Source organism: Mesoplodon bidens, assembly GCF_964165515.1.
Source record: "Mesoplodon bidens genome assembly, chromosome: 17".
In the NCBI taxonomy this organism is placed as follows: Eukaryota; Metazoa; Chordata; class Mammalia; order Artiodactyla; family Ziphiidae; genus Mesoplodon; species Mesoplodon bidens.
The window spans coordinates 30,503,675-30,527,538 of record NC_138174.1 but is presented as its reverse complement, the minus strand read 5'-3'; the positions used below and the strand labels follow the sequence as shown (position 1 = coordinate 30,527,538).

General features: G+C 32.1%; 1 pseudogene across 1 annotated transcript in view; it reads right to left on the bottom strand.

Moving 5' to 3' along the window:
- The window catches only part of LOC308605034 (kinetochore-associated protein NSL1 homolog), a 49,810-nt pseudogene extending 31,270 nt beyond the window's left edge, over positions 1-18,540 (bottom strand). The window contains exons 1-2 of the transcript in view: positions 18,481-18,540; positions 17,789-17,851 (exon numbers count right to left, since the gene is read on the bottom strand). The product of the transcript in view is annotated as a kinetochore-associated protein NSL1 homolog (transcript). The remainder of the gene's footprint in view (positions 1-17,788; positions 17,852-18,480) is intronic.
- Between the last annotated feature and the right edge of the window lie 5,324 nt (positions 18,541-23,864).

The following is a 23,864-nucleotide window of genomic DNA, read 5'->3' as shown; positions in this document are numbered from 1 at the left end:
TTATTGTACTCATTTACTAATATTAGTCGTAGGGTAGACAATAAACATATAAAAGTGAAAGAAAAAATGCTTAGCTGTCAAGTAAATATCAGATATGCAAAGAGACAATTATAAAACACCATGGAAATTGTTATTATTTAATTTTATATGCAAGATAGAGTAAGAATCTGGGGTAAGGATTGTATACAAAAATGTCAGTCTCGTAAGTAAATCATTAGGTTTAGAAATATGAATTCACTGAGAGCTATTGAAATAGAAGTAAGGGAAATGAGTGAAGGCATTTCCTTGGAATTATATGGATAAAACATTAGATTTCATGTTTTTATTTTTCTTTTATACTTTCATCATTTTGTGTCATATATATTTACTTTAATGACAAAGATATTTTAAACCAGCAAACAAGGTGTGAACTAAACTAGTTAAAGTTATAAGTTAACATATTAAAAAAATGAAATGAAAATGTAAGTGTTTATTATTAAACTCAAAGGAATAATATAGATGAGGTTGAGGAGAGAGATGGGATTCTAACATTCACACCAAAGAAAATCACTACAATTATCAAATAGAGTAAGGCATGAATGAAATTTTAGTTTTCCATCTCACACTGAACCATTTATTCTGCATATGTTTGTATTCTTTTGTGTCTTCTATTTTTGCTCATTATTTCCTCTTCATTCTATAAAATGTCTTGCATCTACGTTTGCATTATTATTAGTGTGTGTGTGTGTGTGTGTGTGTGTGTGTGTGTGTGTGTGGTATGCAGGCCTCTCACTGTTGTGGCCTCTCCCGTCGTGGAGCACAGGCTCTGGACGCGCAGGCTCAGCAGCCATGGCTCACGGGCCTAGCCGCTCCGTGGTTTGTGGGATCTTCCCAGACCGGGGCACAAAACTGTGTCCCCTGCATCGGCAGGCGGACTCTTAACCACTGCGCCACCAGGGAAACCCTACCTTCACATTATTGATCTAAATATAAGAACCAATAGTGAATTCCCATTCAAAGATCTTGGAAAAAAAATCACAGGAGAGAAAATATAAATCAACTGAGTAATACTTTGTTTTCTCCTAAATTTTTATTATCAGACATAAAAATAAACATTCAATTAAAAAATAAGCCATGAAGTAAGATATACAGTATAATTGATTCCACAAATATACCTAAACAGCATTATAAAATGGTATATGTAAATCTTGCTGTTATGTGAGGAGAACATGGAAAAAATAAGCCACTTTAAAAAAAAAAGCTACAATTATTAGTATTACAGATTTATAACTAGGAGGCTTAACATTTATTACCTATATTTCTGTATTTAGAAATAAATAAAAAGTAAAATAGTGAAAACATTTGTTAACATGGGTAGTAAATGGTAGGTTATCTCTTTTTTTCCTACTTAACTTTTTTTTTATTATTCTACAAGATTTTTAAAATTCAGGTTCTAATGATAGTTCACATTGTTTTCAATCACCTGACACACTGTTCTGCCTTTTTTAATGGTCTGAAAAAGATGACTGATATTTTGCAACTCACACATCTTTTGATGCTGGTCCATAAAGACAATCAAAGTTAGAAGTGAAGAAATGTTACTTTTGACTCTGGCCAGAACTCCAGTAAAGAGCTTTGTCCGATCAATACAGACCCTATTAATTCTGATCCTAGACTGATGATTGTTGCTTCTGCTCCCTCCCCAGAGTTAAATTACTTTGAAACGGCACAAAAACTACTCAGAAGGGTTAGTCAGAAACCATACAAAATGTTTTCTTCCTAACAGTCCAGTTATCACTGAGTTGCACAAGGAAAGGATGTGAATATGGTATTATAGTGTATGCTTCATGCTATAGGCACCTCCTAAAATGCTTTGTAATGGAGCTAAATATCAGTCTGGGTAATTCTGAAGCTGTTAGGTGAGTGCTCTACAAGAGCTGACCTTGGGATATTACAGCCCATATTGTTGATAGGTAGAACGTTGGCTAGGACCACAAGGACATTTTTTATACTTTTCTAGAAAGATGCTTGTTTCTCATTTTTTTCCATTTCAACTGGAAAGGTCACAAACTCAGTCACAAGCTCAGATTTTTAAATGATGAAAATGTTTTAAGTGCCTACAATGGGCCCATTAAATACAGGACCTACAAATATAAATGAAAAATGTTTATGCCCTCCAGGTGCTTGTCATCTGGTCAGTTTGGCTGCGATATAAGCATATAGTTATAATCAGCTGTGAAAATTAGAGATTGTCGTAACATAGTGGAGAATAAATGTGGAAGCCTATATTGATGGTGTGTTATTTACAAAGCAGCAGAGGAGACATGGAACTGGAATTTGACTTTGAAGTGTTTATCAGATTTGTCCACTAGATTTACCAAAATTGAAGAGACATAGCAAAAAAAAAAAAAAGACAAAGGACTCATAATGTAATATATATATATATATTTCATGACACACATGAGAAAACTGCCATTAATTAAGTGTGGCTATATATTTGGATGAGGAAATATAGAAAATAAAACAGAAAATAATTTAGGCTATGTTATAGAGAGTACTTTGAATTTCTTCAAAATTTTTTTAAGAAAAAATAAAAGATTTGAAGCAGGAAAGTGACAGTTAAATCTGGTATTTTTGAGTGAAAATTTTAGTAGCAATATGATGGATGGATTGAAAAGAAGTGTTAATAAAATCAGAGAGAGCCTAAGACAATCATGTTGAGACAACTAGTAAGAAATAAGAATTTGTTAAAGAGGTTGAGAATGGCTGATAGAAGACATGTGAGGGAAGCTTCAGACACAGAAAATATTTAACTGTTATAATTTTAGAACTCATGTACTTGGATTTTTTTTCCTTAAGCAAGTAAACAGATTAATAAATAATGCCACATATCACAGGGAGATCAGCTTGGTGCTTTGTGACCACCTAGAGGAGTGAGATAGGGAGGTTGGGAGGGAGACACAAGAGGGAGGAGATATGGGGATATATGTATATATATATAGCTGATTAACTTTGTTATAAAGTAGAAACTAACACACCATTGTAAAGCAATTATATTCCAATAAAGAGTATAAAATAAAAATAAAATAAAATAAAATAAATAAATAAACAAATAATGCTCTTAAGATAGGAAAGGCAAAACCAGGGATGGATTTGGGGAAAGAAATTGAGTAGGATTGGTCAATTTGAAGTGGTGATTAACTGCAGGGCATTCTTGTAGCAATTTGTTCTGCTTTATTTATATTCTGCCTAAACTCATTTACTGGAGATAGGAGAAAGCTCAAGACCAGGAATGAAGCTTTAGATGACACAAGTATAGATAGGATTGAATTTTGCAAGAGAAAATGAAATCCCATTTCAAAAGGAAAACAAGAACATAAAAGGACAAAGAACAGAAGTATGGGGAATCTGAAACTTTTAGGATTTGGAAGAAGAAAATAAGTTTATATGTATAAAGAGTGTCTTCATTAGTGATTTGAGAAGGAAGAGATCCAGAAGACCCTGTTCCAGATGTAAAGAAAATAAGTTTTGTAAGAAGCTAAGTTATACCTTGTCTCTGTTCCATGATCCCATTGTGAGAACACCTTCAAGGTGTCAGTCAAACCCTCCAAACTTGACTCTCTCTAATTATGTCTCCTTCAAAATTTCCACCTCGTAAATTTACATATTTGGGAAAATGTGTTTATCTTGTATCACAGATTACTTCTGCAACATAAATACTTAAAATCCTTACAGGTTTGTAATTTGTACCCTATACATGATCTTCAGCATTTGAATGTCAATTAATGGGTCTTCAAAAGTCAGAGAAGGATTTCATTCAGTTTGTATCAGTGACCCGGGGTAGCTGGAAAAAAAAGCAAGCTCTCTGAATGTTCCCCCTTTGGGTTGGGCACTCCTTTTCGCTTCCTCCTGCTCTATGTGCCAACTGCTCACTCTTTATGTGGAAGACAGGTAGCAAATAATGTGCACTGATGATAACTTCTAAGATTCATATAGAATGTGTTGCAGAATGTGTTTGTATATATATATATGGCCTGCTTTATAGAATAATGTAAAATTAAAATAATTCAGAACAATTTTTTCACATAACTGACTTGTTTATTTCAAGATAACCATTTTAAATGTGAAAACATTTTTTTAAAAGCCTTTCAGAATAGGGGAAAAAAAAAGGAAGGATGTTTTTATATCCAGAGTACATTTGTCCCATAGAGAATATAGGCATTATTTCATCATTCAGTTTTACTTATTTGTAGTTATTTTCTTGAGACATATATTGGCTTACTTTGAACAGATGGATTAATGTTTTAGATAAGGTGTTTAGCCACAAGCTATTTTGTAGTTAGGTTCTTTTCAGACATAGTCACAGTATCCCATCGATCCATATACAGAATTGCCCATTCAAATCAATGATACATTCTGAATAAAAATATATGGTGAGAAGGAAAAATTACTTTTATATGGGCTTTATAAACTAAAATATCTCCCATTTTGTTTAACTTACATACTTGGGAGGACTATCTACCTTTTTTTGTAATACTAAACAGAAATAGATAGCTGGCTGACTAAAGCAGCATAAACACAGCTATTCAGTATATCTTTAGTTAGTTTTTCTGCCTTTTTCAAACGGGGACTGATAGTAAAATGTTCATTAGTGAAAATTTTTCACACTGTTCTTCCTTCTTTGAATTAATTTTTGTAAGGGAATTCAGAGCTTGGACATGATTTAAAAAAAAATGTAGTTTAACATGCCTAAAAATGTTAGAGAATTTCAAGTGAGCACACAAAGTAAAGCAAAATAATAAGCAAAAACATTATAAACTATCAGTCAGTAATGTAGATGGTCATTTAATGAGGCTAATTCTTAAATGTATCAGATGTTGTTAAATTATAGAAACACTGAAGAGAGTTAACACATAAAGGTAGTCATAATTACAAGAGTGGAGCAATGTCTCTTTTTAACTACCTCTCCTTACCTTTCCCCAATCTCTTTTTTTAATAACATTTAAATTCTACTTAATTATGTCTTCATATTTAACAGTAAGACTGAAACAATTGTCAAAACAAAAAATTATATGACCAAATAAAAATGATTTTCATTGTTATATATATATATATATATATATATATATATATATATATATATATATATATAATGATAAGCACAGGAGATGGGCACTGAATAAGATTCATGATTCCTTTTCATGACATTCATGGTACATATTCATAAAACTTGATTCCTTAAGAAAGTTCCCATATATGGTTTATATATATAGACTACTAAATGATACATTGACCAGCATATTAAACATTTATATTATAACCCAAATGTGGTCTCATGTGGCCTTTTCTTGTAGCCAATGGGGAGCATAATTGCATATCCCCCAAAAGGCAAATCTCTTGGTGAATTAATGTGCTCAATTAACTATATTTAGAAAATACAATCTATATTACAAAAAACAGACTGCTTATATGTCAGACAATATTTTATAAATATTATTTCTAGTAATCAAATTTCTTGATAGAGTAGATTTCTTGACTAGGTAAAACTATACTGTCAATGAGGTGATAAAATATATTGTTGTTCAAAGACAGACCCACATTCTTAAGACAAAAGATGATCAGGTTGTAAGGAATCTGTAGTAATTCCCAGTGGAAATTGGAGGGTCTAACTTGGATATTCAATTTCTTAAAAGACTCAGAGGTATGGTCAAGCAAACCCAATTTTTCTTTAAGGAGCAGTTCTGAATCTACTGAAACATATAAATACATTTACAATGGTATCCAAGCCCATGAAATGAACTTGGCAAAACATACCCATGGATAACTGCATTGATTTGTCAGTTATACATAGTTATTTGAACTAAAGAAATACAATTTGGAAACTGATTGCTAAATATAATTTGACTAGTTTTTCAAATTAGTCTTTCTGACAATAGTTTGTTTCTAGTATTAATTGTCAACTGAGATCAACAAGGTTTCTTGAATTCAAGAATGATCTTCATAAATTGGGACATTTGTAGAGACGTGGATGGATCTAGAGACTGTCATACAGAGTGAAGTAAGTCAGAAAGAGAAAAACAAATATCATATATTAACGAATATATGTGAAACCTAGAAATATGGTACAGATGAACTGGTTTCCAGGGCAGAATAGAGACACAGGTGTAAAGAACAAACATATGGACACCAAGTTGGGAACTGGTGGTGGTGTTGATGGTGGTGGGATGAACTGGGAGATTGGGATTGACATGTATACACTAATATGTATAAAATAGATAACTAATAAGAACCTGCTGTATAAAAAAATAAGTAAAAATTTAAAAATTAATTAAAAAATAAAAATAAAATTGCAAAAAATAATGATCTTCATGGTATAACTTTAGAAATATTCTGAAATGTCCAAAATAAATATATAATAAATATTTATGCTTATTGGTATATAAATATGGTAGAATAACCTGTAGTTATTAAAATAATGTTATTTAATTATTTTGCTCACAATATGTTTTACTATATTGTCAATTGAAAATGTTAGTTACATGAAGTGTATTAGTGATGTACTGTTTCAGCCTGTAAAGTTATGTTGGAAAAAACAAAACACTATCTCACTGTTTGTGGGCCTATATTAACTCTGGTTCCTCTGGGTGATAAGGATAAACATAATTTCTTACTTTTCTGTATTCTTAACTTTTTAAAAATAATTAACATCAAGTACTTGAATAATCTTAAAAGAATCAAATTATCAGAGTCAATGTCTAAACTATACTTCTTCTGTTATGATATTTCTGAAACACTCATCAATTTTTACCTATTGAATTTTCAACATAATAACTGAAAAAAAATAAAATTCAAAGAAACATAAAAGAAAAATTTTGATGTTAGAGATGTTAGATTAAACAAACATATTTAGCTCTCTTCCCTACGGAAACTGCCCTAAAATTATAATAAATATTTTTTAAAAGTAGCATTTTTAAAAAGTAGATACAGATTTAAAAGAGATTAAAAAATAAATAAGAGAGATTGTGAATGGAATAGGGAACAGTAACAGCAAAAGAGTATAAAGCAGTGTAACTTATTTTGGAGACCCAGCAATGCTTAATCCTTAGTCTGCTGTAAGAAAAAACATGAAACAACATAAATTGTATCATAGAAGGCCCCCTGCAATAAAAAAGCTTAGTAATGGGTAATAAGAGTGTCCACTGAATTAAAGACTTTTTAAGAATCCCTGAATCGTTTTTCCATGCAGCATTGTTAAATGCCTTCTCTCCTCCCAGGTAAAAGACATTTAAACTCCAGAGAAGGGAAGAGAAAAAAATGCAGGGTGAATGAGGGGAAACACAAGGCAGAGGAGAGGACTGAGTACATTGTGATGTCAGAGGCTAAGACAACGCTCTCACACTGGATGACATGCCTCCAGCATTCTTTCCCCACTCTTTTCTAGAGTGCTGGCATCCACCGTCATACCCAGAAGTTAGGAGTCTAGAAGACGTTTCCTTGGTGTACCAGAAAAGATATAAGGCTGTAGATGCAGGAGTTTCCCAAGAAAAGAACCTGACTAAGCCAAATTAAAAATAAGGCCTGGGCTTCCCTGGTGGCGCAGTGGTTGAGAATCTGCCTGATAATGCAGGGGACATGGGTTCGAGCCTTGGTCTGGGAAGATCCCACATGCCGCGGAGCAACTAGGCCTGTGAGCCACAACTACTGAGCCTGCGCGTCTGGAGCCTGTGCTCCGCAACGAGAGAGGCCGCGATAGTGAGAGGCCCGCGCATCGTGATGAAGAGTGGCCCCCGCTTGCCACAATTAGAGAAAGCCCTCCCACAGAAACGAAGACCCAACACAGCAAAAATAAATTAATTAATTAAAAAAAAACATAAGGCCACAACTGACACACCTGTACACCTACAAGTAACTTCCAAGCAGCTTTCTACTGACCACTCTTAAATATGAGTGGACAGCCAAGGATTGCCAGTCATATGTGAAAAACAGAAGAGATAAAATTATGGAGTAGAGAATCTGGGGTTGAATTAATGTTAAGTAGTATACAGAAAACTAAGTGAGTAAGCAAGCAGACTATTACTTTCAGAGAAAACAAGGAAGTTAAAGAAAAAAAAAGCATACTTTCGACATACAACATGTAAGTGATGTTTAGATGGTCACAGTTTCTAAATTTTAATTAATCAAAATTAATAAATAACTACATTTTAATGATACGAAGAGCTGAAAAACCTGTGCCAGTGGTAGAGTGGCTTAAGCAAGAATAGAAAAAGAAAAACAAAATTATTTTCCCAAAATAAAAGCTCAGAAATTATGTCTAAAATTGAAAAAAATTTATTAAAATAATTACAAGCATGTTATTTAGCAATGTGGATGTCCTACAATAAGTAGCTAAAAGAGTTAATAGTCCCTGTTCTCTAGACATATACAAGTTGTGTAAATTTATTTGACTCTTTAAATCATATGCATAATTTGGATAATAATGTAATTACATGTTAATTTTAGATATATCCATAGCCAAATGTGAGTGATAAAATAGTGTGACTGAAGTTTGACATATTTCTAGGGTCAGTAGTATAGACTGCAATCCAAATAAATAAATAAATAAATAACAGATTGATAAATAAATAAAATAATTTGAGTTGTTAGAATCATAGCAGAAGTACCTATTTGATAATAACTAATGAACAATGTTGAAATATGTATATTTTGAAGCCCAGTGAGGGAAAAACGATTTACCCAGTAAAACAGGAGAATACTGCCCAAAGGTAAATCTTAAATTTTATTAACCATAGCAACTAAAAAAGGCACAATAGCATGCTTTTATTAAAGGGAATACATTCTGAAATGTCATACTATACAGTGTGATTGAGACACTAGTTGGGAAATTTACAGATTGAATTCAGCCTAAAATTTCTCTGTTGAGATAATCATCTTAAAGCGCTACTGTCAATGCATTCAGAATCATAAGCTCTCCATCTTGTCAATTTCACTGCATTCTAAAGACGCTTGACAACTTTCATTGCAATATGCTGTGAACAATCTTTCAGTCCTGCAGCAATTCAGTTAGCGTTATCAACAAAGATGTGAAATGCTCTATAAAGGTAAACCAGATAAAGTGGATCAATATGGACTCTGGAAATATAAACCCTCTGGCACACGAGAAATGCCATTATGAGGCAGGCTCCATGGCTGATACTGTCCTACCAAAAAGCTCTATATAAAAGCTGCAAAAAAGACAATCAATTTGGTAAAAATTCCTGCAGGTGTTTCAGAATTGAATAGGAATATTGCTGTCTGGCAGCCTCTCATGATGGCCCTTTCATATGATTAATTCATATATAGGATGTTTCTTAGTCTTTTCTCCTCAGTTTTGCTAAATACTAGTTGAGTTTCTACCTCTTCAGCTGTGACACAGTTATACACAGAAAAACTAGACTGTTTCAAATCTGTGGAGCAGCTCTAGGTTGTCCTCAGCACTTGTGATATGCTTACTCCTCCATTCCACAGAACTTCTACAGTGTTAATGTAGTGTTTCATTAAAAACTTACAACTCTGGATTTTCCAGTCTAGCATGAAATGATCTTAGATGTTGTCACTCTGTCCTAACAAATAAAAAGTTAAAACAAATGGAAAAATAAACAACTCTTTTTAGATCTGCCAGAGAAGTTAAGACACAGGGCAAACCACTGCCTCCACAATTGGAGAGAAAGACAGATACAAAACTTGGCCGATTATGTCCAATAAAGCTGAAAAAATAAAATAATAAATGAGAACTTAAAAAAAAAAAGAAAAACTTACCAATGCAAAAACCCATGAGTATAATCCTCCATGAGAACCAGTGTTGAGGTAGGAAAACCTAAATTCTAACTGACGAATTGCTGGAGCCTCAGTGTAAAGAATGCTGAGAGTTTAAAAATCCAGGACCTAGAGTCTGTCATACAGAGTGCAGTAAGTCAGAAAGAGGAAAACAAATACCATATGCTAACACATATGTATGGAATCTAAAAAAAAAGTACTGATGAACCTCCTGGAAGGGCAGGAATAAAGACACAGAAGTAGAGAATGGACTTGAGGACGCAGAGTGGGAAGGGGAGTCTGGGACAAAGTGAGAGTAAGCAGTGACATATATACACAACCAAATGTAAAATGGATGGCTAGTGGGAAGCTGCTGCATAGCACAGGGAGATCAGCTCAGTGTTTTGTGACCATATAGAGGGGTGGGATAAGGAGGGTGGGAGTGAGAGGGAGGCTCAAGAGGGAGGGGATATAGGGATATATGTATACATATAGCTGATTCACTTTGTTGTACAGCAGAAACTAACACAACATTGTAAAGCAATTATACTCCAATAAAGTTGTTAAAAAAAAATCCAGGGGACCCAGCTATAGGGGAAACACTGCATGTTTGTGATATTTACTTCCAGGATCTCTACCTCCAGGACCTCATAATAAATATCAGAGAAAAATAGCCTCCAACTTCCAGCAGGGGGAAGGATAAAAAGAACCATTTTTAAATACATAAAGTGATTTGGAAATGGTCTCCCATTTTTTTTTATACTTGAAAGAGTTTATGTAATCCTGATGTTATTTCTTCCATAAATATTTATTAGAATAAACCCTTAGAAACCATATGGCTTAAATTTTCTTTGTGTAAACGCTTTTGGTAATGAATTCAACATATTCAATAAATTTTATGATTTGCAAAAAAAAAAAAAAAAAAAAAAAAAGAAATACACAGCAGCACTCTGTTCTTTACAAAGCCTGCCTTTAGAATAAACTATTTTACCAGAGTCTACCTAACCAGCTGGAGTTTAGTCAGAGCCTAACGTACTTAGGGAGCAGGGAAATACACAACTCTATCCTATCATGTGGGAGAAGGGAAATACCTAACTCCAGTTTCTACCAGCCATCTTGTCCACCTAAGTGGGGAAAAAACTGAGAAGCACTGTTGAAGTTCAGAGTTCAGGGACACAGGTTCACCAAAGACTGAAATAATCATACAACTATAGAGTGTTTCCGCTCCCCCCTCAGATGTGAACATAGTAAATTAAAATAAGAATGCTAAACTGTATAATCTTTAAGTTCCATTACAAAAAGCACATTAACATTCTGCAAAATTGTAATTATAAGTGTAAAACGGCAGGGTAAATATGTTGGTGGAAAATTCCAGCTGGCAAGGAAAACACTGAGACAAAACTGGTCAGAAAAATTTACCTTATTGAAATTGATATTTTTAGTGATATTTGAAGTAGAAATAACAAATGAATTATTTTTTTATAGAAAGTAATTGAGTTAATAAAAATTTCATTGAATATTTTCTTGTGTGTGTTTGAATGGGAGGTTTTCAAGGTCATCTCTTATTCATATTGAGCATTCCCCATAATTAATGACTCACTTAGAAACAGAAATCCAAAAAAGTTATTAATTTTTTTATATACTTAAAAGAAAACCCTCAGAAATCAAAATTATCAGCTTTGAAGAAAATAATAACAATATCTAAAGCTGTGTCAGTCTAGGATAAATGATGGTGTGTGGTCATCATACAATAATGTAATGTTCAAAATCTGTTTAATATGAAATGATAGTATATCATCTTAATTCCTTCAAGGAATTAGGGTCAAACTTGGCAAGTTTACTGTAATAACTTTTTATTTATCTAAACTTGTATTTTTCTTGAGTTTTTGTACTTTTGTCTCTAGGAAGTTTTTGAACATAACCACACATGCACACACACATAATTATTTTTATTGGCACTTCAAAAACTTTCCATAAATATTAATCATATATTATAATAATATGGAAGCCCCAGGAATTCCAGATAGTCTTGCGTTTTCTTTCATTAACTCTGGACTCCTGCTTTCCACTGGAGACTTAAAGAATGTAATTTCTTTGAGTTGGAAATGTAATCAACATTCTCCATTTCAAAGCAGAATATTGGCCTTATCATTTGTCAGCAAAGTAGACTTGTATGATGCCAGCCAAATTATTTCATGGTTGGTTAATTATATAGCTCTTAATATTTCTGCATTTGGCTATCTTAGTCTGTAGCAATTACCACACTGATGATGGACACAATTTGTTCCTTGATGCACAGCATTTTTATGAAAACTTGACAAATTTACAATAAAATATGCTATGAATAAAAAGCACAAACTTTTATAGGATATTACCTACAATTCTCTATAAGCACAAACTTTTATACAATATTCTCTATAATTCTCTAATAGGTAGGTTAGAGCTAAGTTCTTTCAAATAGTTGACTAAAGGCTTTGGCAACTTTAACATGAGCAGAGGAAATAGTCTAAATTTTTTCTCTAATTTGATAATCAATATTTTACCCATAATTCTCAGATGAAGAAGAATGTTTTTAGATAATTAAGTATGGTAAAACCAAGAGGAAGTTTGAAGAAAATATTAACACATTTTCCTATTAAAGCTGGGACACATGTCAATTAAGTTTATTACATCAATCAAACGCAGTACTCTTCCAACGTTTATTGGTCTTAATTTATGAGTAAGATTATCAGATCATGTTATGATTATTTAAGTGCTTCTCCCATATTTCTGATCAAGGGACTGGTCCTACTTTATCAGCTCTGAAATACTCAGTGTAGAACTATATGTACAGAATCTTTAAATCCATGGTAAATTATTAGTCCTATTACCCTAACATAAATGATTTCCTAGAGGATGTCAGTTACTTTAGAAAGTTCACTGATGTTTTAAATAAATCAAAGAACCTAAACTTGTAATCCAATACACATACTGGGAAAATACACACACACACACACACACACACACACTGCTTGTTATTTATGCAGCCTAATGATAGCAGTAAAACCTTGGCTTGCAAATATGATATTATTTTAGACCCTGAAAGAAGTATTTTGATTTGTATAACTTATTTTATATTATTATTTATTTAAACTATGTTGTACATTGTTGATGAAAGTATGTATCCATTGAAGAAAAAAGCCTGAATGAATCTTCTCTATTAAAATCAGTAATGTTATTTATATTAAGCATTACTAATTTAAAATTGGGTAAACAAAAAGGTCCTACTGTATAGTACAGGGAACTATATTCAATATCTTGTGATGAACCATAATGGAAAATAATATAAAAAAGAATGTATGCACATGTATAACTGAATCACTTTGCTGTACAGCAGAAATAAATACAACATTCTAAATCAACTATGCTTCAATTAAAAAAAAACATTCAATTGTACATTTTGAATGGGTAAATTGTGTGATATATAAATTATATATCAATAAAGATGTTTTAAAAAGTGAAAACAACTTTTAAATAATTAAAACTTGCAAAAAAAAACACAAAAAATCAGAGAAATGTGTTTGAACAGGAACAAAACAAGGGTAAAATCCTAATGTTCTGAGTGTGAAATAAAGTAATATCCATATTGCATATTCAATAAGTTAGGTTTTGTTTCTTGCATTTATGAAATATTGGCATTTCAAAACACAGATTAAAATTTATTACTTGTAAATTTTAGTCTTTTAATGCATAATCTTGTATTCCCTATCACCAAAAACCTTCAGGTCAAAAATATTTAACTTAATTATAATCAGCAATATTAATAGAACACTTGCAGCATGTAATGTGTGACAATATGTAATTACTTTCAAATATTAAATTTAATACATAAAAGTAAATCACTACAACATTATTAAAGTTTTGAAAAAGAGAGTGTCTTAATAAGCTATACTATGTACACTCACTGATAAAGCTGAATGAAGAAGAATAGATTTTCAGTTAATAATTCTATTTGAAGTTATTAGGTAAAAACTAGACCATTGAAATATTAAATTCATATAGAATGTGTAAGATTGGGAATTTATACTACTATATTTAAATATGTTTATAAACTTTGTCATTGTGTGGATTGAAGGTAACAAATGGTGTCAGTTAAAATGCTTTGTATTACAAAAAAGAAAGTAAAACTTGATAAATAATGAGGTTATAATTGTACATAAAATTTAGCTGCTTGCTGATAAATAGGACTAGCTATAAACTTTTAAAATGTAATCATGACAATTTATCAAAAATATGAGTAAATATTATCCTACAACAGAAAGATAATTTCAGTTTAGCTCAGGAACTAGAATGGATGACTACTTTCATCATTATTATTCCATATTGTCAGAGTTGAAATATAAGCTAAAACATAGTAAAATAAAAAGTGAAATAATATAATAAAAAGAACTGATAAAAACATTGAAAAATAATGCATAATACTATAGCAATTGTTGATTATGCAATTCTAGGATTATGATCTCCAAGTACAATAGATTTTCTGGAAATAATAAATTATAGAAATGTTTTAGTTTTAAGACAAATACATGAAAATCAATATTTTTTTTTCATTTTAGGAGTAAGTATCTAAAAATAAATGAAGAAAGAATTATATTTGTAATGTTGCAAAACTATAATAATCCTGGGAAATTTTAATAAAAAAGACAGAATACAAAATTATTTAAACGTTTTGTAGAACATAAAGCAAGATCTAAACTTAAAAAGGGATAAAAATGATTCTGAGGGAAAGATTTCAAATAATAAAAATAACCACTGTCCCATAATTAATATATAAATTTAATACAAATCCAATTATATTTCAACAGAATGTTGGTTTGTTTGTTGGCAGATGGAAGTGAGCAGGGCTGATAAAATCCTAATAATAGTTCTAATATATCTAACATCATAATATATTTAGAGTTTTTATAATAAAATTAATATTGGCTTGGGGATAAACACATATATCAATATTGACTTGAGAATAATCAAACTGATTAATAGAACTGAATTGGGAATCTTGAAATTGTTCCCAGTACATATAAATATTTAATGTCTATCTTGCAAATGTAGTGCTTCAACTCCAGAGGGGGAAATAAAAAACAGTAGTTAATAAATGTTGTTGACATAATTGTATCTTCATCTGGAAATAAATGTAAGCTGGATTTCTATGTTACATAACACATACTGAAAAAATATCCAAATGATATCAGACTTAAGGTTAAAAACACTTTTATCAATTTTTATACTGATAAAAATATAGCAAGAAAATCAAAACAGCTGTATTAAAATCTAGAGGCAATCTTTAGGTCAGGTAACTGTAAAAATAAAGAAACATTTGCTATATAAAATGTCTTAAAAGATTGTATTTCAGAATATACCATAAATGAAGTCTACAAAATTTTGGGAGCTGGGAAAAATATATTTATAGTAAGAATTCAAATTTTCAGACCTCTTAGAGATAAACTCAAAATCACATGTAACCTGGTGAAAAATAAACACAATGCTTAAGTAGCAAAAATAGATGTGCCTAGGACACTCACAGAAGAGTAAATTCAGTTGTCCAAACACTGAAAAAAAGATGCCTAAACTCAGTAGTCAGTAAATTTAAGTGACAAAGAGATAGTAATTTGTATATTTTGGACTGGAAAAATTAGTTACATATCTATTCCTTGTAGGATAGTATGGAAGACAGTATGCTCAGTTCTTGTTCAAGGAAATGTGAATTATTTCAGCATTATGGAAAAGTATAATAAAATTTGATATAATTTTTAAAATTTATCTTTTGACTTTGTAATTTACTCTCTTAGAAAAGTTATTCTATATAAATACAAAAATGATGCAAATAAAAATAAGTACAAGAATATTAATATCAGAATAATTCTCATAGTAGTAAAAATGTGAGCACACACAAAACCAAAAACCTTAAATAAATACCCATCAATAGAGAATTAGTATATCCACACCAAAAGATATTACCTAGCTTTTAAAGGAGTGACTTAAAATTCAACCAGTTAACTGACATGGATTTCCAGGAGATAATTTGGTATGCATAAATGTGTTTAAAAGGTGATCCCACTGTTTTTCACAAGGACAGCAAAGAGACTACAAATGTATATCTTTGTGTGTGTGTTCTATATGTTTTATATGAGTGTATCTTCATATTGGCATGGAGGAAAACATAGAAGGTGCTAGCAAAATACTAATATAGATTACCTCAGGGCCTTGGAAAGGATGAGGTAAAGCAACCAGAATATTGGAAGGAAAAAGAAAAAAACAAAAAACAAAACTTGCGCACACCAAAATTCTGCACACAGAGGTTTATAGCAGCTTTTTTCAAAATTACCCAAACGTGGAAACAACTAAGCTGTCCTTAGTAGGTGAATAGACAAACTGTGGTACATCCGGAAAATGGAATATTATTCAGCATTAAAAAGAAATAAACTACCAAGCCATGTAAAGATGTGGAGGAACCTCAAATGCCATTTGCTAAGTAAAAGAAGCCAATCTGAAAAGGCTACACACTGCATGATTCCAGCCATAAGACATTCTGGAAAAGGCAAAGCTATGGAAAGAGTAAAAAGATTACAAGGGGGTGGGGAGAGTATTTTTTTTTTGAATTTGAATTAAAATTCAAATTTGAATTCACAGTTTTGAATTCAAATTCAAAAACTTTTTGAATTTTTGAATTCAAAAAGTTTCTTTTTGAAGGTGAAGCACAGAATAATTTTAGGGCTGTGAAAATACTCTCTATGATGCTATAATGATGAATACATGCCATTATATCTTTGCCTAAATCCACCAAAAGTGAAGCCTAATGTAAACTATGGACCTTGGGTGATAATGATGTGTCAATGTAGGTTCATCAACTGTAACTAATGTGCTGCCCTGGTGGTAGATAAGGATAATGAAGGAGGTTATGCATGTATGGGTGTGTGTGTGTGTGTGTGTGTGTGTGTGCAGCATATGGAATATCTCTGCACCTTCCTCTCAATTTTCTGTAAATATGAAAATGCTCTAAAATAAAGTCCTTTAAAAAGTTACTTGACAAAATGTATTTTTTTTAAAGTAACATCAACAAAATTGGAAGTTTTTGGATAAGGCAGGTCATGGTTTCTTGTAAAAATTTCAGAACTAGAAGAGAATTCGGACATATTGGATCAGATTTTGTTTGCTTGTTTTTGGTTCTCACATCTATGATATTCTCTTCTGATAGCAAAATGGCAGCAGTATTTCAAAACATCACATATGCACAAAATACCATCTGGAACAAGAGAAAGACTTTTTGTTTCCCCAGATTTACCAGGAAATGACATATATATATATATATATATATATATATATATAATACGGCTTATATCCTTTGTCCAATTTTTAATCAATTATTGTATCCAGATGAAGCAAATTAGGCCATGTTCTTGGTTCTATAATTTAGCTTTTCTTGGAACATGTGAATCCCCAAAAGAATAACAATGAAGGTAGAAAAGAGAAATTAAATTCATGGTAGGACATGACAAAGGTCTCAATGAGTCAATTATTTTAATTAACCAATGTCTATACACACAACATGAACTATTAAAAATTGTCATGCTTATATGAAATGCATTTATATCCTCACCAAAGGAAGAAAAAAAAAAACATTTCTTTGTTATCAGAATCCAGGTCTCCAAGGATTACCTTGGTTGAGTTTACTAAGAGAGTCTCCACTCTACACTGTCTTCCACTGACACACTTGAGATGAACATTAGAAAGGTTTCATGAGCTACTCTGGCTTTAGCATCCTCCTTCCTATTCATGGAGCTCTAAAGACCTAGAGATCATCAAAGGACCAACAGTCATGTTTTTGTTATTTTTGCCATTCTCCAGCAAAATAACTCCCTAAAACCTTAGAAGAGTTTTGATCTGTGTGCTACGCAGAAATTCCATGGGCTGGTCCTCAAAGCCAGAGTCTTTAAATACTTAAGTTTGAGTCCAAGAGAGTGTCTTGAAATCTCTAACTCACCTTAGTATTCTGCATTATCATAGCACTCTGTTGACTCAGCATAATCCTCTGTTTAGGAGAAATCTGAAACAATAAGTTGGATAGCAAGGCACAATAATATACTTCTAAAGTACAAGTTGCTTTCCAAATTTCTCTGCATAATTATATTTATTTTTCTCTTTTTGGGGGGTAGATAAAGTCAACAGCTGTGTGCTGTGTGTGTGGGAGTTGGGGATGAGGGTGGGAGTGTGATGGAGGGAGGTGTTCCTGGCCTTAAAGTTTTTTAATCACTTTACCACTTTCCTACCTTCTTAGAATTTACTATATCCACTTAAATTGGTTCTCTAATCCTGGAAAAGTGAATGCTATCCAATTTTGTGTTGCAGTGAACAGCTGAAAGGGCATGTCTTAGAAAAGAAAATGAGGGAATACATTAAAGGGCTCAGACTTAAATACCCCTCCTCTATAGTGGGCAGAATGAACTTTTCCTAGGTGACATAAAAGAAATCAGGTTCTATTGGGAAATGAGGAATAAATATTAGAGAGTAAATCACAAATGTCTACTAGGAGTACTGCTACATGTTAATTATTTCTGAATCAGCCAAAATAAGCTAGACTGTGTTGCCTTTATAACAGTTATGACATGCTACCATCAACAAAAAACAAAGACTTGCCTTTTCTTCACTCTACGTTTTCATCAAAGGTGGCCATACCTTCCTCATTGCAAGACTCTTGCTGGCTGGAAAGCCAGTATGAGACATTTCAGTTGTCATGATAGACACTTGAAACATCTGCATGGCAGGGTAACATAACACTTCCACTCATAAATCATGGTTTAAGACTGATTTCAGGGATCAGGATTATAAAAGCCTCCCAGGAGGATAGGCCACAAAATATTGGGCAACTACAACACCATCTCCTTCAACTACAAACTAATCACAGGGCTAGAGTTTTATGTCAGCTATCATATATAATTCTTATAATAGTTCTTATGAAGAGAATAACTTTTAGTTTAAACTAAAAATGAAGCTCAGAAAGGTTAAATAATTTGTGAGAAATTTAATATATTGAACAATAGATAGCATCAGAACAGAAAGAACTATGTGAATCTGAAACACAAATTCTTTCACTGTTTCACACTACCACAAGTTTAAAATCTGATTTAAGGTTATGCTTGAGAAAAGGAAATTGAGTAAAGCAATATTAAAATTAAGGTCTCCTAAAATATGTTTTATTAAGCATTATGTTTCAATGTAAGTTAGTAGGAACCACAATTCAATGTACATATAATTATGTTGAAAAGTTTTCCAGAAATTCTCTTTAAGAATAAAACTAGTTCATTCTGTGTATTTTCTTAGCTAAATAAATTTTTTAAAAAAACTTTCACAGCAAAGGATATGAACTTAATAAAATTCTAAAACCCCATTAATGATAAAATACAGTTGACTTAGACTTCAAGGAACTCATTTACCAGTTAGAGCCTTAGATTCATTACTATAAGATGAAGATTTTGAATAAATTGGTTTCTAAATTCCATAACTGTTTTGGGTAATCATTTTATCAGTAAAGTCAAAATGTTTGGAAGTGCAATTCGAGATTATAGATTCAATTTGGTTTCATTAAACTGGGAAATTTCACACAATTTTTTTAGAAATAGATTCATCCACTCTTCATATTTCTCTCAGATTTGGAGTAGTTTTCTAACCTTACTATCACGGATGACTGACAAAGCTCACCAAGAGAGAGAAAGAGAGATCTAGAGAGAAGGCAACCCAGTAGTACAATTGATCCTGTCATATCTTGTACTTGATCCATGAGAACAAGATTGATTCCCCAATAAAGTCAGTGAAATCATGTGACTTGATGCAAAGCATATCTCTGGACTTGGAGGGACCAAGGTTAAAACCTGGCCCTGCCCCTTACTTCTAACTTTGAAAAGTTACTCACTCTCTGGCCCTCTATTTTCTTATTTGTAAAATGAATATAACAAAATATTAATGGCATTGCTAGGAAGATTAATTACAAATTCAAGAATCCAGTTTAATGATGTATGGCTCATAGTTGATGTTTAAATATTATTTATAGTATTACAATCATTATAACTCTTTTAAAGAGACTAGCAAGACAAAAAATGAGTGAATTAAAAACTGGAGTGGGAAAGACTGCGCAAAAACTGAAATAAAGGAAAATGATCAAGACAACTTTATTGATGGAGACTTTAACTAGAGGAAGGGTAAGATTCTGTGGCTAGGCTTTGTCAAAATGTAGGTGTCTTGAGAGAGGACTGCTGGAAGGACAGTTGGTAACAAGCATTCATTGAGAAAACATTCCAACTATAAAAATAAGGCCCTTCATGTGAAACCTTCCATCCATATCAGTTGTTTATTCATATCAGCTTTTATGTACTTCTAGTATAAGTGCAAGTGTTTTATTATTTGAAAGCTTTTTATACCAAATATACTGAGTTTTATTCCCAAATACATTCAAGCATGAAATTTTCTCTGAATGATTATTTGTATTGACAAGCTTACTGTAAGTGAAAAACAATCGGAGACATTAAACAGATGTTTCAAAAATATGTTGAGAAAAGTGTGTTTCCCTGGCAGTAAAAACAAAGTTATTCTGTCTCAAGAATATTTTTTTCCATGCACTTCAGGATAAACTAAAACATGAATTAAATAATAATAATAATACTTATTATTTACACTTATGCTACCCTTATAATAATATTGATGGAATGGTGTAGGAATAACTTTTGAACTAGTTTGTGTCTTCAACTGACCAAAGTGTGCACCTTCATGGAATCTTAATTAGTCAATGTCATGAACAAAATTCTAATATATATTTTTTTATTTAGAGAAAATTCAATAACACATTGTTACTTCTGGAAGACGACTTTATGAAATATATTTACTACAAAATCAGCTACCTTGAGTTAGGCCAGCCATAGCAACATTAACATGTTGAGAAAATGAAATAAGCACTTTGGCCAAAAATTTAGTAATTACACTCAAATAATTGGGATCCTGCCTCCTGTAATGATATAACATTCCAATATTCCTGTAGAATATGCGGGAGGTTCTTGTTCCCAGGTGTGGCGATGAGTTTTGTTGATTCACTCACTCTTTCACTTCTGAATAACAACAACAACAACAAAACTGCTCACAAATTAATAAATCTGGCCCAGGTTAGTGACATACCCTCTAGTTATTGCATAAAATTGTTTTTCCATTAAAAACAACAATAAGCAGTTGGCTCATTTATATACCAAATTGTTTTTTAAAACCAATGAAGCTAATCAATCTTGCTATCCTACACTGTCCTGTAAAGGGGAAAGCAGATTATTTGCTAGAAACTTGAGATTGGATCTGTTTTATCTTAAGCAATGCAAGAGGGAAAGATAATATTTAAACATATATGCTTGAATTATCAAGATTATCATCTGAATTCACTTTAATTTTGTACATCACATTATTTTGATTAATAAGAAAATGTTAGTCTAAAAATCTGTGGTTGTGGGCTTCCCTGGTGGTGCAGTGGTTGAGAGTCCACTTGCCGATGCAGGGGACACGGGTTCGTGCCCCAGTCCGGGAAGATCCCACATGTCATGGAGCAGCTGGGCCCGTGAGCCATGGCCACTGATCCTGCGCGTCCAGAGCCTGTGCTCCGCAACGGGAGAGGCCACAACAGTGAGAGGCCCGCGTACCTCAAAAAAAAAAAAAAAGTCCAATCTCCAAATATCATACCACAAGGTATTTGATTTTCAACATATGAATTTTGGGGGGACACAAACATGCAATTTATAACAGATATTCAGTAAATAATTGTTATAATTGTTGAATGAAGGAATTTTAAAAATTATAAGGAACTATTTATATTTATTCTTTAAGATTCATGTCCAAAAATTGTTTTTTATGCTGTGTAACTTCTGTGTATAATCTGAGATTTTTAGAATAGTGTTCTTTAATAGAAACCTGTTCTTGGGTATTGTTATATATATATATATATATATATTTAAAATTTTGGTGGTCTGCTGTTAGTTGATAAATACCTTATATAATTCAAGTGGCAAGACAAGAAGCACTAATAAAACATCAGCCTTAGAAAACCACAGCAAAACAGGTCCTATAGGAAAGCTTGTGATTATGTGAAAGTGAGAAACGGAGTTAGCTAAACTCTAGCTTAATATGAGTAGGGGTCACTGAGGTAGTCCCTGAGGAGTAATTACAAAAGAATCAGCAATCCCCTACTTCAGAAAAACAGAAGCAATTGCTAACATTGTTGGTATAGGTAAATTAATGGAGTAATTCTACCTTAAATTTCTGGGAAAATTATAAATTTATCTCTTCTTCCAGAATATTAACTGAAACATTCCTCATTTTAGGACTGCTCCAAGTGAGGAAAGAGTTCCTATTTCAGCCATCAATATTTATTCATTGGTTTTTATCTGAGTGCTTATACTGTAGTCCAGTGAGCTTAACATATGATAATGTAAAGCAGAGGAAGAATTTGCTTTGCTCTCTGCATGGTCTTGTTCAAGTCATTCAAGTTATTAAACTGAATATGCAAACAGTTGGACTTTGTAGCTTCCCCTGAACACTCAGGTTTTTGAGTTAATGATGACTTGATAAGCAGGTTCTTTCCAACCACAGAATCCTATCCATCATGTACATGTACATTTTTACCTTACTGTCTCCTGAAAATACTGTTCCTCTGCCTAACTCGATGAAGCTGACCTGTTATAATGGTAGCAGATAACGGATGCTCTTCTTACTCTGTGTTGAGATTCTTTTAATCTTTAAGTAAACATGACACAACTTAGTTTGCATCTGTTTTCCAGTGAATTTTTATAGTAATTATTACTATATTATTTTCTTCCTCCAGTTATATCACAAGACTTTTAAAAGCAGAATTTATCTCCTTATTTCCTCTATATTCTTTAAGTGTCAGTCAAAAGACATTTTTTTTTTAAATTGATACGTTTTGACTGCTACTTGAAGTATTTCTTAAAGCATATGATTTCACCCAAAAGTATACATATGCTGATATTCAATGGGTGAAATAATGAACTTATACAACATTCCAAAATCTCCTTCATACTTCCATGGTAATTTTTATTCTATATTTTGTATCTGTTACTAGTGAAACAATTTGCTTAGCTATTCAAGCTGAGTTCTTCAGATTCATTTTTTTCCTCTCTATATCTTCCTCATGCCTCAAATTAAAATAGCAGCCAGATGTTTTAATTATACCTCATAAATTTCTCTCATAGTCACCCTTTGTTTTGATGCCAGCTTCCTGGTTAAGATCTTCATGATAGTCCTAGCTGGTTTTCCAGATTGTAATTTCCATACTCTCTATTATGTCTTTCCTTATCCATATGGATTTATTTTTCTACAAACATATTTTAATCAAGCATATAGCTGATAAAAACACTGGATGTCATTGTAAATGGACTAATGTTTAAATTCCACATTCTCTATTTGAATTTGACCTACCTTGCAGACATTATCTACAACTACTATTCTTCGTTAGGTTCTTGTTAAATAAGAATACATATTCTTCCCCATTAAATACTTTATCCTCTTGCTTTTTAAGTGCTAATTTTGCCAATCCTTCTCCATGAAATGCATGACTTTCTTTCTTGGTGAAATGAAATACTATTTATACTTCTAAATCCAGCTCAAATAGCACTTGCTCCTTGACTGATTTCTTTATCCCACTAGTCACTGTATTCATTTCATATAATACAGAAGCACTACTTTTATTTAAATACCCACATTTTCCTCCAATATGTTTATTGCATCTGTTTTACCTCACCTGTAGTCCTCTATTTCCTTATAAACTAAAAGTATGTCTTATTCCATTTTATATTTGCAGAGGTAAACAAGATAATATCGTATAGGTGATGAAAACTCAATAAAAAATGAATTGGTTAATAAATGACAAAATGAATTAAGGAAGGAGGGAATGATTGGTCCATCTGCATGTCAACATTAGGAAGATATAGATGATGGAGACGACCAAATTAGGAGTGTGAAATCAAAACAGTGAAGAAATGAGACTTCACCTAGAGCTGGCCTATTTTGTGACCTTC